The sequence below is a fragment of the Arachis stenosperma genome, chromosome 10, assembly GCF_014773155.1.
Source record: "Arachis stenosperma cultivar V10309 chromosome 10, arast.V10309.gnm1.PFL2, whole genome shotgun sequence".
Classification (NCBI taxonomy): domain Eukaryota; kingdom Viridiplantae; phylum Streptophyta; class Magnoliopsida; order Fabales; family Fabaceae; genus Arachis; species Arachis stenosperma.
The window spans coordinates 104,134,827-104,151,672 of record NC_080386.1 but is presented as its reverse complement, the minus strand read 5'-3'; the positions used below and the strand labels follow the sequence as shown (position 1 = coordinate 104,151,672).

The following is a 16,846-nucleotide window of genomic DNA, read 5'->3' as shown; positions in this document are numbered from 1 at the left end:
TAAAAACAATGCCAAAAAGCATACAAATTATCCGCTCATCACAACACCAAACTTAAATTGTTGCTTGTCCCCAAGCAACTGAAGATCAAATAAGATAAAAAGAAGAGAATATGCAATGAACTCCAAAAACATCTATGAAGATCAGTATTAATTAGATGAGTGGGGCTTTTAGCTTTTTGTCTCTTGAATAGTTTTGGCATCTCACTCTATCCCTTGTAATTCAGAATGATGGGCTTCTTTAGGAACTTAGAATCCAGATAGTGTTAATGACTCTCCTAGTAAAGTATGATGATTCTTGAACATAGCTATTTATTGAGTCTTGGCTGTGGCCCAAAGCACTCTGCCTTCCAGTATTACCACCGGATACATACATGCCACAGACACATAATTGGGTGAACCTTTTCAGATTGTGACTCAGCTTTGCTAAAGTCCCCAATTAGAGGTGTCCAGGGTTCTTAAGCACACTCTTATTGCCTTGGATCACAACTTTATTCTTTTCCTTTTTTCTTTCTTTTTCTCTTTCTTTTTTTTTTCTTTTTCGGTTTTTTTTTTTCGCTTGCTTTCTCCCTTTTTTGTATTCACTGCTTTTTCTTGCTTCAAGAATCATTTTTAATGATTTTTCAGATCCTCAGTAACATGTCTCCTTTTTCATCATTCTTTCAAGAGCCAACATTCATGAACCACAAATTCAAAAGACATATGCACTGTTCAAGCATACATTCAGAGAACAAAAGTGTTGCCACCACATCAAAATAATTAAACTGCTATAAAATTCAGAATTCATGCAATTCTTTCCTTTTCAATTAAGCATGTTTTTATTCAAGAAAGGTGATGGATTCATAGGACATTCATAACTTTAAGGCATAGACACTAAGACACTAATGATCACAAGACACAAATATGGATAAACATAAAGCATAAAATTCGAAAAAACAGAAGAATAAAGAACAAGGAAATTAAGGAACGGGTCCACCTTAGTGATGGCGGCTCTTCCTTCCTCTTGAAGGTCCTATGGAGTGTTTGAGCTCCTCAATGTCTCTTCCTTGTCTTTGTTGCTCCTCCCTCATGATTCTTTGGTCTTCTCTAATTTCATGAAGGATGATGGAGTGTTCTTGATGCTCCACCCTTAGTTGTCCCATGTTGGAACTCAACTCTCCTAGGGAGGTGTTTAGTTGCTCCCAATAGTTTTGTGGAGGAAAGTGCATCCCTTGAGGCATCTCAGGGATCTCTTGATGAGAGGGGTCTCTTGTGTACTCCATCCTTTTCTTAGTGATGGGCTTATCCTCATCAATGGGGGTGTCTCCCTCTATGTCAACTCCTACTGAATAACAGAGGTGACAAATGAGATGAGGAAAGGCTAACCTTGCCAAGGTAGAGGACTTGTCCGCCACCTTATAGAGTTCTTGGGCTATGACCTCATGAACCTCTATTTCTTCTCCAATCATGATGCTATGAATCATGATGGCCCGGTCTATAGTAACTTCGGACCGGTTGCTAGTGGGAATGATTGAGCGTTGAATGAACTCCAACCATCCTCTAGCCATGGACTTGAGGTCATGCCTTCTCAATTGAACCGGCTTGCCTCTTGAATCTCTCTTCCATTGTGCGCCCTCTTCACATATAACTGTGAGGACTTGGTCCAACCTTTGATCAAAATTGACCCTTCTTGTGTAAGGATGTTCATCTCCTTGCATCATAGGCAAGTTGAACGCCACCCTCACACTCTCCGGACTAAAATCCAAGTATTTCCCCCGAACCATAGTGAGATAATTCTTTGGATTCGGGTTCACACTTTGGTCATGGTTCTTTATGATCCATGCATTGGCATAGAACTCTTGAACCATCAAGATTCCGACTTGTTGAATGGGGTTGGTGAGTACTTCCCAACCTCTTCTTCGGATCTCATGGCGGATCTCCGGATATTCACTCTTTTTGAGTGAAAAGGGAACCTCGGGGATCACCTTCTTCAAGGCCACAACTTCATAGAAGTGGTCTTGATGCACCCTTGAGAGGAATCTATCCATCTCCCATGACTCGGAGGTGGAAGCTTTTGCCTTCCCTTTCCTCTTTCTAGAGGTTTCTCCGGCCTTGGATGCCATAAATGGTTATGGAAAACGAAAAAGCAACGCTTTTACCACACCAAACTTAAAATGTTTGCTCGTCCTCGAGCAAAAGAAGAAAGAAAAGAGTAGAAGAAGAAGAAATGAAAAAAGAGGGAGATGGTGGTGTGTTCGGCCAAAGAGGGGGAGAAGTGGTGTTTAGGTTGTGTGAAAATGAAGGTTTGAAGAAGGGTATATATAGGAGAGAGGGGGGTAATGGTTCGGCCATAATGGGTGGGGTTGGGAGGGAAAGTGGTTTGAATTTGAAGGGTGAGGTTGGTGGGGATTTATGAAGGATGGATGTGAGTGGTGAAGAGAAAGATGGGATTTGATAGGTGAAGGGTTTTTGGGGAAGAGGTATTGAGGTGATTGGTGAATGGGGGAAGAAGAGAGAGAGTGATGGTGGGGTCCTGTGGGGTCCACAGATCCTATGGTGTCAAGGAAAAGTCATCCCTGCACCAAATGGCATCAAAATTCACGTTTTGAGCCATTTCTGGCGTTAAACGCCGGGCTGGTGCCCATTCCTGGCGTTTAACGCCAGGTTTTTGCCCTTTACTGGCGTTTAACGCCAGTCTGGTGCCCCTTTCTGGCGTTAAACGCCCAGAATGGTGCCAGACTGGGCGTTAAACGCCCAACAGCTAGCATTACTGGCGTTTGAACGCCAGCTTCTTCTCCTCCAGGGTGTGCTGTTTTTCTTCCTGTTTTTCATTCTGTTTTTGCTTTTTTCATTGTTTTTGTGACCTCTTATGATCATCAACCTACAAAAAAGATAAAATAACAAAAGAAAATAGTTAACTATAAAACATTGGGTTGCCTCCCAACAAGCGCTTCTTTAATGTCATTAGCTTGACAGAGGACTCTCATGGAGCCTCAGAAATACTCAGAACCGTGTTGGAACCTCCCAACACCAAACTTAGAGTTTGAATGTGGGGGTTTAACACCAAACTTAGAGTTTGGTTGTGGCCTCCCAACACCAAACTTAGAGTTTGACTGTGGGGGCTCTGCTTGGCTCTGTTTTGAGAGAAGCTCTTCATGCTTCCTCTCCATGATGCCAGAGGGATGTCCTTGGGCCTTAAACACCAAGGATCCTTCATTCACTTGAATGATCAACTCTCCTCTATCAACATCAATCACAGCTTTTGCTGTGGCTAGGAAAGGTCTGCCAAGGATGATGGATTCATCCATGCATTTCCCAGTCTCTAGGACTATGAAATCAGTAGGGATGTAATGGTCTTCAATCTTCACCAAAACATTCTCTACAAGTCCATGAGCTTGTTTTCTTGAGTTGTCTGCCATCTCTAGTGAGATTTTTGCAGCTTGCACCTCAAAGATCCCTAATTTCTCCATTACAGAGAGGGGCATGAGGTTTACACTTGACCCTAAGTCACACAAGGCCTTCTTGAAGGTCATGGTGCCTATGGTACAAGGTATAGAAAACTTCCCAGGATCTTGCCTCTTTTGAGGCAGTTTTTGCCTAGACAAGTCATCCAGTTCTTTGGTGAGCAAGGGAAGTTCATCTTCCCAAGTCTCATTTCCAAATAACTTGTCATTTAGCTTCATGATTGCCCCAAGGTATCTAGCAACTTGCTCTTCAGTGACATACTCATCCTCTTCAGAGGAAGAATACTCATCAGAGCTCATGAATGGCAGAAGTAAGTCCAATGGAATCTCTATGGTCTCATTTTGAGCCTCAGATTCCCATGGTTCCTCATTGGGGAACTCAGAGGAGATTGGTGCACGCCCATTGGGGTCTTCCTTAGTGGCGTCCACCTCCTCTCTTTCCTCTCCATATTCGGCCATGTTGATGGCTTTGCACTCTCCTTTTGGATTTTCTTCTGTATTACTTGGGAGAGTACTAGGAGGGAGTTCAGTAACTTTCTTACTCAGCTGACCCACTTGTCCTTCCAAATTCCTAATGGAGGACCTTGTTTCAGTCATGAAACTTTGAGTGGTCTTTATTAGATCAGAGACCATTGTTGCTAAGTCAGAAGTACTCTGCTTAGAACTCTCTGTCTGTTGCTGAGAAGATGATGGAAAAGGCTTGCCATTGCTAAACCTGTTTCTTCCACCATGATTGTTGTTGAAACCTTGTTGAGGTTTCTCTTGATTCTTCCATGAGAAATTTGGGTGATTTCTCCATGAAGAGTTGTAGGTGTTTCCATAGGATTCTCCTAGGTAATTCACCTCTTCCATTGAAGGGTTCTCAGGATCATAAGCTTCTTCCTCAGATGAAGCATCCTTAGTACTGTTTGGTGCATTTTGCATTCCAGACAGACTTTGAGAAATTAAATTGACTTGTTGAGTCAATATTTTATTCTGAGCCAAAATGGCATTCAGAGTGTCAATCTCAAGAACTCCTTTCTTCTGACTAGTCCCATTGTTCACAGGATTCCTTTCAGAAGTGTACATGAATTGGTTATTTGCAACCATTTCAATTAGCTCTTGAGCCTCTGCAGGCGTCTTCTTCAAATGAAGAGATCCTCCAGCAGAGCTATCCAAAGACATCTTGGATAGTTCAGAGAGACCATCATAGAAAATACCTATGATGCTCCATTCAGAAAGCATGTCTGAGGGACATCTTCTGATTAATTGTTTGTATCTTTCCCAAGCTTCATAGAGGGATTCTCCATCCTTCTGTCTGAAGGTTTGGACTTCCACTCTAAGCTTACTCCATCTTTGAGGTGGAAAGAACTTTGCCAAGAAGGCATTGACTAGCTTTTCCCAAGAGTCCAGGCTTTCTTTAGGTTGAGAATCCAACCATATTCTAGCTCTGTCTCTTACAGCAAAAGGGAATAGCATCAGTCTGTAGACCTCAGGGTTAACCCCATTAGTCTTGACTGTGTCACAGATTTGCAAGAATTCAGCTAAGAACTGATGAGGATCTTCCATTGGAAGTCCATGGAACTTGCAATTCTGTTGCATTAGAGAAACTAATTGAGGCTTAAGCTCAAAGTTGTTTGCTCCAATGGCAGGGATAGAGATGCTTCTCCCATAGAAGTCGGGAGTAGGTGCAGTAAAGTCACCCAGCACCTTCCTTGCATTGTTGGCATTGTTGTTATTTTCGGCTGCCATGTCTTCTTTCTTTTTGAAGAATTCGGTCAGGTCCTCTAAAGAGAGTTGTGCTTTGGCTTCTCTTAGCTTTCTCTTCAAGGTCCTTTCAGGTTCAGGATCAGCTTCAACAAGAATGCCTTTGTCTCTGCTCCTGCTCATATGAAAGAGAAGAGAACAAGAAAATATGGAATCCTCTATGTCACAGTATAGAGATTCCTTGAAGTGTCAGAGGAAAAGAAAAATAGAAGAAGAAAAGGTAGAAGAATTCGAACTTGATTAGATAGAGTTCAAATTGTGCATTAAGAAGGAGTAGTACTCCATAAATAGAAGGATGTGGGAAGGAGGGAAGAGAATTTTCGAAAATTCAATTAAAAAGATGTTGATAATTTTCGAAAATTGAAAGTGGAAAAGAAATCAAGTGATTTTTGAAAAAGATTTTGAAATTAGAAATTAGAAAGATTTGATTGAAAACTATTTTGAAAAAGATGTGGTTAAAAAGATTTGATTTAAAAGTTATGGTTTTAAAAAGATGTGATTGAGAAGATATGATTTGAAAACAATTTTAAAAGATATGTTTTGAAAACAATTTTAAAAGATTTGATTTTGAAAACTAGTGACTTGCCTAACAAGAAAAGATATGATTCAAACATTAAACCTTTCTCAACAGAAAAGGCAACAAATTTGAGATGTTCAATCAAATCATTAATTGTTAGGAAGTATCTTTGAAAAAGGAAAGAAATTGATTTTGAAAACATTTGATTGAAAAGATATGATTTGAAAAAGATTTGATTTTAAAAAACTTTGAAAACTTGAAAAAAATTGATTTTGAAAACAAAATCTTCCCCCTAGCACCATCCTGGCGTTAAACGCCCAGAATGGTATACATTCTGGCGTTTAACGCCCAAAATGCTACCTCTTTGGGCGTTAAACGCCCAACCAGGTACCCTGGCTGGCGTTTAAACGCCAGTCTGCCTTCTTCACTGGGCATTTTTGAATGCTCAGCTTTTTCTGTGTAATTCCTCTGCAGTATGTTCTGGATCTTCAATTCTTGGTATCATTGACTTGAAAAGACACAAATTAAAAATATTTTTGGATTTTTTTTTAATAATCAAAATGCAATAAGAATCAAATAACAATGCATGCAAGACACCAAACTTAGCAGTTTGTATACTACTGACACTAACAATGTGAGAATGCATATGAGACACACAAAATACTTCAAGTCAATAGAATTTAGAGATTAGAACACAAAAATCATCAAGAATTACTTGAGGATCCATAAGACACATGAATGAATGCATGCAATTGACACCAAACTTAGGATGAGACTCTAGACTCAAACAAGAAATATTTTTGGATTTTATGATTTTATAATTTTTTTTTTTGTGTTTTTCGAAAATTAAGTGGAAAAAGATATCAAAATTCTTAATGAGAATTCCAGGAATCAGTGCAATGCTAGTCTAAGACTCCGGTCCAGGAATTAGACATGGCTTCACAGCCAGCCAAGCCTTCAAAGAAAGCTTCGGTCCAAAACACTAGACATGGCCAATGGCCAGCCAAGCCTCAGTAGATCACTGCCCCAAAAGCAAAATTGATGAAAATCAACAAGCTCTTGTGGTGATAAGTTGAAACCTCGGTCCAATCAGATTAGACATGGCTTCTCAGCCAGCCAGATTTCAACAAATCATCATGAAACTCTAGAATTCATCTTCAAGAATTTCGAAAAAAAAATAAATACCTAATCTAAGCAACAAGATGAACCGTCAGTTGTCCAAACTGAACAATCCCAGGCATTGTTACCAAAAGCTTGCTCAAAACTTGAACAATCCCCGGCAACGGCGCCAAAAACTTGGTGCGCGAAATTGTGAACAATACTTTTCACAACTCTCATAATCCCTGGTCATGAACTCCAAAAACTTGGTGGTTCAATTCCATGGCATTACACAACTTCGCACAACTAACCAGCAAGTGCACTGGGTCGTCCAAGTAATACCTTACGTGAGTAAGGGTCGATCCCACGGAGATTGTTAGCATTGAAGCAAGCTATGGTCATCTTGTAAATCTTAGTCAGGCAAACTCAAATGTATATGATGATGAACGAAAATAACATAAAAGATAAGGATAGTGATACTTATGTAATTCATTGGTAGGAACTTCAGATAAGCGCATGAAGATGCCTTCCCTTCCGTCTCTCTGCTTTCCTACTGCCTTCATCCAATCCTTCTTACTCCTTTCCATGGCAAGCTTGTGTAGGGTTTCACTGTTGTCAGCAGCTACCTCCCATCCTCTCAGTGAAAATACGTCCCTGATGCTCTGTCACAGCATAGGCTAATCATCTGTCGGTTCTCGTTCAGGCCGGAATAATATCCATTGATACTTTTGCGTCTATCACTAACGCCCTAGCCTGCTAGGAGTTTGAAGCACGTCACAGTCATTCAATCATTGAATCCTACTCAGAATACCACAGACAAGGTTAGACCTTCCGGATTCTCTTGAATGCCGCCATCAGTTCTTGCCTATACCACGAAGACTCTGATCTCACGGAATGGCTGGCTCGTTTGTCAGGCGAGCACTCGGTTGTCAGGCGATCAACCATGCATCGTGTTATCAGGAATCCAAGAGATATTCACTAAGCCTCAGATGCTTGTAGAACAAGAGTGGTTGTCAGTCACTTTGTTCATGGGTGAGAATGGTGATGGGCGTCAATCATCACCTTCATCAAGTTGAAGAACAAGTGATATCTTGGACAAAGAACAAGTGGAATTGAATGGAAGAACAATAGTAATTGCATTAATACTCGAGGTACAGCAGAGCTCCACACCTTAATCTATGGTGTGTAGAAACTCCACCGTTGAAAATACATAAGAACAAGGTCTAGGCATGGCCGAATGGCCAGCCTCCCAATGATCTAAGATAGCATAAAACAAAGATAGCTACCAAAGTCTTTTAGATACAATAGTAAAAGGTCCTACTTATAGATAACTAGTAGCCTAAGGTGTACAAAGATGAGTAAATGACATAAAAATCCAATTCCGGGCCCACTTGGTGTGTGCTTGGGCTGAGCAATGAAGCATTTTCGTGTAGAGACTCTTCTTGGAGTTAAACGCCAGCTTTAGTACCAGTTTGGGCGTTTAACTCCCAATTAGGTGCCAGTTCCGGCGTTTAACGCTGGAATTTCTTGAGGTGACTTTGAACGCCGGTTTGGGCCATCAAATCTTGGGCAAAGTATGGACTATTATATATTGCTGGAAAGCCCAGGATGTCTACTTTCCAACGCCGTTGAGAGCGCGCCAATTGGGCTTCTGTAGCTCCAGAAAATCCACTTCGAGTGCAGGGAGGTCAGAATCCAACAGCATCTGCAGTCCTTTTTGGTCTCTGAATCAGATTTTTGCTCAGGTCCCTCAATTTCAGCCAGAAAATACCTGAAATCACAGAAAAACACACAAACTCATAGTAAAGTCCAGAAAAGTGAATTTTAATTAAAAACTAATAAAAATATAATAAAAACTAACTAAAAGATACTAAAAACATACTAAAAACAATGCCAAAAAGCATACAAATTATCCGCTCATCAAAGCACTATAGGAGAGGGTCTGTCTAAAATCAGCCCACCTCTTATGAGCTTATCTGATGCACCATTCAATTTTAAGCATTAGATTAGATTGACAAATGATCTAATGGTTTATATTTAAATTATTATTAATTTATTAAAAATTACACTTAAAGATATCAACTCTTTTGATATTTTAAAATGGCCCAGTATAAAAGTTCATAACCAAACCTTTACTTGCTGCAGCTATGCGCCCCTGCCTCTTCCCTCCACCCACTTCCTCTGTCTTCTCCCTCAAACTATGAAACGATGGTTTCTTCCTTTCGGTCTGCCTTCTTCTTCTTTGCGATGTCTCTCTGCTTCTTTCTCTACTCACTGTCCTCTGCCTTCTTTAACAACGACTCCATTTCGTTTTTCTGCTCAATTTTCTCAAACCTTTTTAGGATTTTGGTCAAAAGAGGATGACCTTTAATGGAGCCTCCAATTGGGAACAAGTTCTGTATCGGTCGAAAAATCTGTGTTGCATATTTGCCCGAAGGCTTTTTTATTGTGTTTTATTTCCATTTTTTGCCTTAAACTAGTGGTATACTATGTTGCATATTTGCCCGAAGGCTTTTTTTATTGTGTTTTCTTTTATGCTTGTTCTAAGATCTTGGTAATTCGGGAGGTGGGAAGTCTAGCTGTAATTTGATTTCAAACAGTTATAAGGTGATGCATGAAGTTCAACAACCTAGTACCAGAAAAAGTCAGCAAGATAGAAGTGATTTTTTCTCGAGTACAAATACTAGTGCTCTCTACAAGCCTTTTGCAGCTTCATCTACAGGAATGAAGAGACTGTCTCCATATGGTAATTCTGCTGTTGATGCTTATCCCAAAAAGATGAGGGCTGTTATAAATAAAAGTGAGTATGAAAGATCCAAAGTGGTTCCGACAGCCCAAAAGGTAGATGTTATTGCTTACCCACAAAATAAAATGGGTGAAAAATGCATGTATGATTCTATTATTAATGGTACCAACCAATATTGTGAAACATGGACGAAACCTCCCCATGTCACAACACGTTATTTTGAAAGAATTGAGAGCCAAATTATTCTTGTAATGATCTGAGTTCTGTTGGCAGTTGTAGTGTGATAGGTAGTTGTAGTGGTGCCTTCAAATTTCCCAATAGACTTAGCATGATATTGGATGCCTTTGAAAACTGGTTATCCACTTAGCAGTTATTAGTGTAAATGAGATTAGATGTTAATATATGTCATAGAATTCAATTTGATTCACATGAAGCTTGGTGGGTTAAGTGGCAGGTAAGGACAATAGCAACTGAAGGAATTATTTCATCATATAAATGCTAAAGAGTGGTTGTCTGGAGTCAATGGTATGTTCTTAATTCATTAGGTTCTGAGTTCAAAACAATACCTTTTTATATGGCTAAACTATTTCTAAATCTTATATCGACCATTCTTAGATCTATAGGATAATTTAAAACCATTATTGATGTTATAATTCCTCCCTTTAGTAGGTGAGTCTCCATGGATTCTTGAGGGTATTGGAGTTCCGTGACACTCTTCTGGCAGCCCTGCATGATGACGGATTTGCTGATGTTGACTCTGAAAGTAGCAACCCTTTATTTATCAAGAATTTTGAGGACTCTATTTTGTATGAGACTATGAGTGATACATGGGCTTATGTAGCTGTCTAAACAATTATTGCTTACCGCCGCTCTATTTTATCTTTGCCCATTGTAGGATAATAAATGAACTTTTGATATTTCTATCATGGTTGTAGCTGTATCGTTGTACTTTTAAAATCATAATTTGTTTTTCATACCCCTCATATTTCTCTTTATCATGTGCGATGGTGTAACAGTGCTCTGAGTTATTTCTACTTTCTTTTACTTGAGGGACAGAGGATAGTCTTTTTTATCTTTTGGCTGCATTCCCCTTGTGCATGCTTGTTACCTCCTACTAGTGAACAATATGCAAACTAATTTAGCAAATAACTATTAAAAGATCCCAGAGACCATTTTTTAAAACACCTGAAATTCCTTTATGTTTCATCCCCTTTGGTTGGGTCCTATTAGTCCACCCTTTAATTTTTCATTAAATATTTTGTAATAGTAAAAAATGTAAAAATTGGTCAACCTAATAGCATCAAAATAGCAATGCTCATAGAAATAATTTTAAGGATTATGTAAACCAATTTTTATTTTATTTTATTTTTATCAATTTCAAGTTACAAATTTATAATTTTCAATAAAATGAATAAAATTTGAACTTTGTTGTTGTTTTAATGCATTTGAGGATTTGCCTTGATATTTGTTAAAAGAGTAGGAATAAATGATCAAGAAAGAAGACAAAATTTGCATACTAATGATTATGCACTAAGAATGATTCAATATTATAGGTTTTGATTATTGCTTCAGTAATCACTAATACTCAATTCCACCCCAAAATAAAAATAAAAGATCACAATATGGCCATGAAAATGAAAAAGCAACAAATTGTTATTTTTACCATATAGCAAGAAGGCAGATCATCATTCAATCACACTCGAACTACTAACCATATAACAAGATGATACATCATCATTCAATAATACTCTAACTACTAACAATCAAGGATTTGGGTATTTAAACAAAATTACTTGAAAGGAAAGCCACAATTATTGCTTCGCCTTTGGACCCAACGCGGACGTTGGCCTTGATGGACGACTTGCTATTGAACGATCAACGGGGAGGGAGAGCCTACGAACGACGGGGAGATGGATTGAACGGCGACGGTTCAATTGGATGGCGACGGTGAAGGCTGAGACCAGCAGAGAGTCACGTAGGTGGTGGTGAGTTAATAGGGAAAGGATTTGGGAATTAGGGTACCGTATGGTGGTGAATTTAGGGGTGGGACTGTGGGGTGTGGTGAATTAAGGGTTTTATTAGCTAAATTTAAAAAAAAATTATGGTAAATATCAAAAAATAATAATTATTATTAAACTCCCATGTGGGGTATATTTATAATTTATCACTTGTGTCTATTAGAAAAGCTCAAAAGCCTTGAGCTTACTAAAGACAGACCCTATAGGAGAGGGAGACTCTAAAAAGAGAGAAAAACATAGTTAAGGGATGAAAAGTTTCATTACCTTTGTTATTACTATTATCCATATATATATAGCATTAGACATCTTAACCCTAATAAACATACTCTATTTAACAATCTATATACACCAGAATACCTCAAGAGTACCTAAGGAGTACCTAATTAACAAGATAAAATATTATTTAATATATAACCTTAATTACATCCCCCTTAAGTTGGAGAACATGAAAATTGATGAGACGTAGTTTTTTATTGTAAGAGGAGAAGCTTTTAGGTGATAATTACTTGGTTAAGACATCAACAACTTGATTTGTTGAAGAAACTAGAAGGAGTTTAATCAGTCTTTTCTGAACTCTATCACGAATAGTATGATAGTCAATCTTTATATATTTAGTTCTTTCATGAAAGACTAGATTAGTAGAGATATGGAGAGCGGATTGATTATCACCGTACATAACAATAGGACAAGAGAGCGGTATTCTAAAGTCTTTCAACAAGTAAGAGAGCCACACTCCTTCATAAGTGGCAAGAGCCATGGTTCTGTATTCAGCTTCATCCGAGAAGCGAGCTACAGTGTGTTTCTTCTTACTTCGCCAAGAAATCAATGACTTTTCAAGAAAAAAACAAAATCCATACTAAAAATTTAGTGTTTGGACAGCTCCCCAATCTGAGTCAGAGAAGACAGTGAGTGTGAAATTGTTGGAGGTAGAAAATAACACTCCCTTGGCCGGGGTACCTTTAAGATATCAAAGTACATAAGCGGCTTGAAAATATTTTGTTGTGGCACAATCTAGAAACTGACTAAACTTGCCAACTGTGAAGCATATATTCGACCGTGTATTGGTGAGGTAAATTAAATATCCAATTAGTCGTCTATAAGGAGCAACATCATTAAGAGGAGTTCTTGAAGATTTAAATAGATGAGTTGTATAATCTATTGGCATGGAGGCTAGTTTTGCATTCATCAACCCAAACTCTTCAAGTAAGTCAAGTGTATATTTGCGTTGATACATGGCAATGCACTGTTGACTTCTGGCAATTTCCAAATCAAGAAAAATTTTAATTTGCCAAGGTCCTTAATTTTAAATTTGTTATCCAAGAGCTATTTAATCCTTGTAATTTCTCTCCAATCATCTCCTACTAAAATTAGGTCGTCCACATAAACTAGGATACATGTGAAGCCTGAATCAGATAGTTTAGTAAACAAATAACTGTCTGATTTTGATTATCTCTATCGTCAATGAGAACACAACATAACTTCTGATGCCACTGTCTACTAGGCTGTTTCAAGCCATATAATGATTTTTTCAACTTACAAACTAAAACAGCTAGCACTGCCAATCCTAATGGAGGTTTCATATACACCTCTTCTAGTAAATTTCCATGAAGAAAAGAAGAATTGACGTCTAATTGGTGGACATACCATCCTTTAGTAATAGCAATAGCCAAAAGCAATCTGAAAGTAGTGATTTTGATGATTGGACTAAAGGTATCAAAGTAGTCAAAACATGTCGTTTGAGTGAAGCCTCTAGCAACGAGCCTTGCCTTGTGGCATTTCACCTCACCATTGGGTTTGAACTTGGCCTTGAAAATCCATTTGCAACTGATTGCCTTCTTTCCAAAAGGAAGAGAAGTTAGTTTCTCTTTTTTATTCTCCTTAAGAGCCTTCAATTCAGCACTTATTGCCTTATGCTAGCAATAATAGAGGATGGCCATTTCATAATTTCTTGGTTCTGTGGTGGAGGATATAACAACTAAAAAAGCTTTATGCCTTATGGAAAGTGTGTTGTAAGATACATAGTCGAAGCTTGGATACTTCACTTCAAAGAAAGTTGGAGATTACTGAGCCGAAACATTGACTTGGATGCAATAATACTCTTGCAAATAGGATGACTGTTTTCTTTGCCTGCATGATCTTCTAAGTTCATTAACCTTAAATGTGCTATTTAGATTACTTAATGATGTAGTAAGATTCAAATTATTTGCTTCAAAAATGAAAGTTTGGCGAAGAGAAAAATTATGAGATGCAAGTTCAAGTGAGTGAGAATTAGGAAAGGATGATGCATGAGAATTAGATCCAGGTGCACGAGGTTCAAAAAACGAGAATTTCTTCATTAGAATGCAAGGAGATCTTGTTTGTGAATTATTTTTGAAATTAGAAAAAGTGCCCAAATCAAACAACTTATTTGATGTTTCACTACTGCAAAAAGGATTCGAATGGAAATTCATTTCAAGATGAGAAGAATTAGAATTTTGAGAGTACAAATTTTTAATGCCTAAAGATTGATTATTTGGAGACAAAATCTCTTTGAAAGAAAATATGATTCATAGAAAACAACATTTCAAGAAATAACAACTTCTTTGGTTTTAATGTCAAGTAAAATATAGCCTTTTGTCCCTGATTTATATCCAAGAAAGATATATTTTCGTACTTTATGATCTAATTTTTTTCGATGAGCATATAAAGTGGAAGCAAAGGCTAAACAACCAAAAATCTTTAGAAATGTTAATTCTGGAAGGTTGCCATTAAGAATTTGATATGGGCTATTTTTTAGTATAACTTAGGGTACTCTATTAATTATGTAAATAGCATGAGTCACTGCATAATGTCAAAAATAATTTGGAAGATTAGAAGCAAATATGAGAGCCCTAACTACATTTAGAATATCTTTATGCATTTTTTCAACAATTCCATTTTACTGTGGTGTTTACACTTGATGTAAAATTTTTTTTTTTCTGATAGAAAGAAGTTATAAAAAATTCTTAGTCATTATCAGTTCTAATGGCTTTTACCATGATTCTCTTTTGTGTGTAAATCATTTCAACAAAATTTTCTAAAAGAGAACGAATTTCAGATTTAGTTTTCATAAATAAAATTCAAGTGAACCTATTCCTATCCTCAACAATGGTTAAAAAATATCTATAGTCAAAAGTAGATAGTATGGCAATAGGCCTCCAAATATCAGTATGAATCAAATTAAAAGGAAATTTAGTTTTACTCAAACTATTACACCTTGTTTGGATGTTGGAAAGAAAATGGAAGGAAAGAAAATAAGAAGAAAGAAAATGGAAGGAAAAGTTGAGTTATTTGTATGTTGTTTGGATGAATAGAAAATAGAGAGAAAAATTTCTTTTGTTTGGATGAAAAGAAAAGTGAGAAGAAAAAAAATCATAATAGTATAAAATTACGTTAATACCCTTATCATAAAATAAAGTATAAATATTTTTATTTATTCATATTTTATTATATTTTATAAATATTATAAAATATTATAATTTTATATATTTGATTTAAATTATTTATCTAATACATATAATATTTAAATATAAATTTTTATTATAATAATATATTAAAACAAAATTTATATTAATATTTGTCAATAATAATATAACTAAAGATAATGTTGGAAATACAAAAATTATAACACTTTCCTTCTTGTTTTCTTGCTTGTGATGGAAAGAAATTTTTTTTAGTGGGACTCACAAAAATTTTCTTTCCTTCCTATTTTTTTTTATAACCAAACAAAGGAAAATATCATTTTTTATTCATTTTCTTTTCATTCATTTCCTTTTCATTCATTTTCCATCAAACCAAACATAGTGTTAGAGAAAGGTAACCTCTTTTATTTTTTAAAATGACATGAATCATATGATACATCATTGTTTGGACATGAGATGAATGGATGCATTTTTTCTAATTCTTGTAATCTACTAAAAGAAATACGACCTAACCTATAATGTCAAAGAACACTATATGAAGTGTGTGAAGTATGTATGTCCTATTCTTCTGTCATAATATTCAAAACCTTTTTTTCTAATTTGCTAAAGTTAACAACCATCTTTTCTTGAGTATTCATTGTATATAGCCCCTTGCTTTTGATTAGTAATTCCAATCATCCTCAAGGTAGGTCGCTCCTGAATCTCACAATTATGAGCATTGAACATAAAACAATAAGATAAGGCATTAGTAACTTTTGAAATAGAACTGAGATTACATTTAAAGCTTGGTACATATAGAACCTTAATCAAATAAAAATCAGTTGAGAAGAAAACTGTTCCACTTAAGGTTGTAACAGTCTGTGAACCATTTGGCATGACAATTTTAATTGGATTAATATGTTTAATAAAATAAAAATATTTAAGACTAAAGCAAATGTGAGCAGTTGCCCAGTATCTAAGATCCAATCTTGAGAATTTAATTCAAAATCGGAAAGAGAAATGAGATAAAATATATCAGCTGAAAGAGCATGAATGGTTGCCAAATTTCCATCATGAAGAGGTTCTTTATGTTGCTAGAATAGTGCACTAAGTGCTTCTTTTTGTCTATCCGAGAATATCCTATCCAAACTGATCTTGCCTTCATTTTGGATAACAGGTGTAGGGTTGCATTCTCCATTACTCGCAACTACCACTGAGTTCACTGAATTAGCTGAAAGAGGTACTCCATTATAGTGATTTAGTTGCAAATGTGGTGAAAAGCCATGCTTATGGTAACATGTATCCACCAAGTGACCTTGTTTTTCACAATAAGAGCAAAGTTTGGGAGCTCTTTTAGTAGTACCTCTGCCACCTTTACCACGCCCTCTTCCTCTTTCTCTGACATTGTTGGCCCCAAATTGGCCTCTTTCACCTCTAATATTGACAAATTTGGCACTGCCTATGCTAGTATAGTATGTCTCTCTTTCACCTATAGATTTAGGGTGAACAACATTCACTAACATTCTAGAATCTGGTTTAATAAGATGCATCATTTGTCTCTCTTATTAAAAAAGTAGAGAAAAAATAGTATTTACATCTAGAAGGAGCTTAAGTAATATAACATAGGAGTTGCATATTACTCATTTAAACCTCTAGGAAAATGAATAATATAAGACTACAACCTATATTGTCTCATTATGTCTAGTCCATAACTACAATTACTCAAGCAAGCACAAGTTGATATGGGTCTAAATTCGTCTATTTCTTCTCATATCCCTTTTAGTTTTGTATAGTAAGAGGTGATAGATAATTCAACTTACTTTGTGATGAATAAATCTTCGTCAAGCTCAATAATCCAAAAT

The 16,846-nt window shown here is 36.7% G+C and overlaps 1 long non-coding RNA gene and 1 other non-coding gene across 2 annotated transcripts; both read left to right on the top strand.

Annotated features, from left to right (window-relative positions):
* The first annotated feature begins 4,658 nt into the window (after positions 1-4,658).
* Positions 4,659-4,766, top strand: LOC130959107 (small nucleolar RNA R71). Its single transcript, XR_009078202.1, has one exon. It is a non-coding gene; the product is annotated as a small nucleolar RNA R71 (small nucleolar RNA).
* A 4,304-nt stretch (positions 4,767-9,070) lies between these two features.
* On the top strand, positions 9,071-10,642 carry LOC130958081 (uncharacterized). Its single transcript, XR_009077325.1, has 3 exons — positions 9,071-9,642; positions 9,996-10,072; positions 10,214-10,642. It is a non-coding gene; the product is annotated as an uncharacterized LOC130958081 (long non-coding RNA).
* The last annotated feature ends 6,204 nt before the right edge of the window (positions 10,643-16,846 follow it).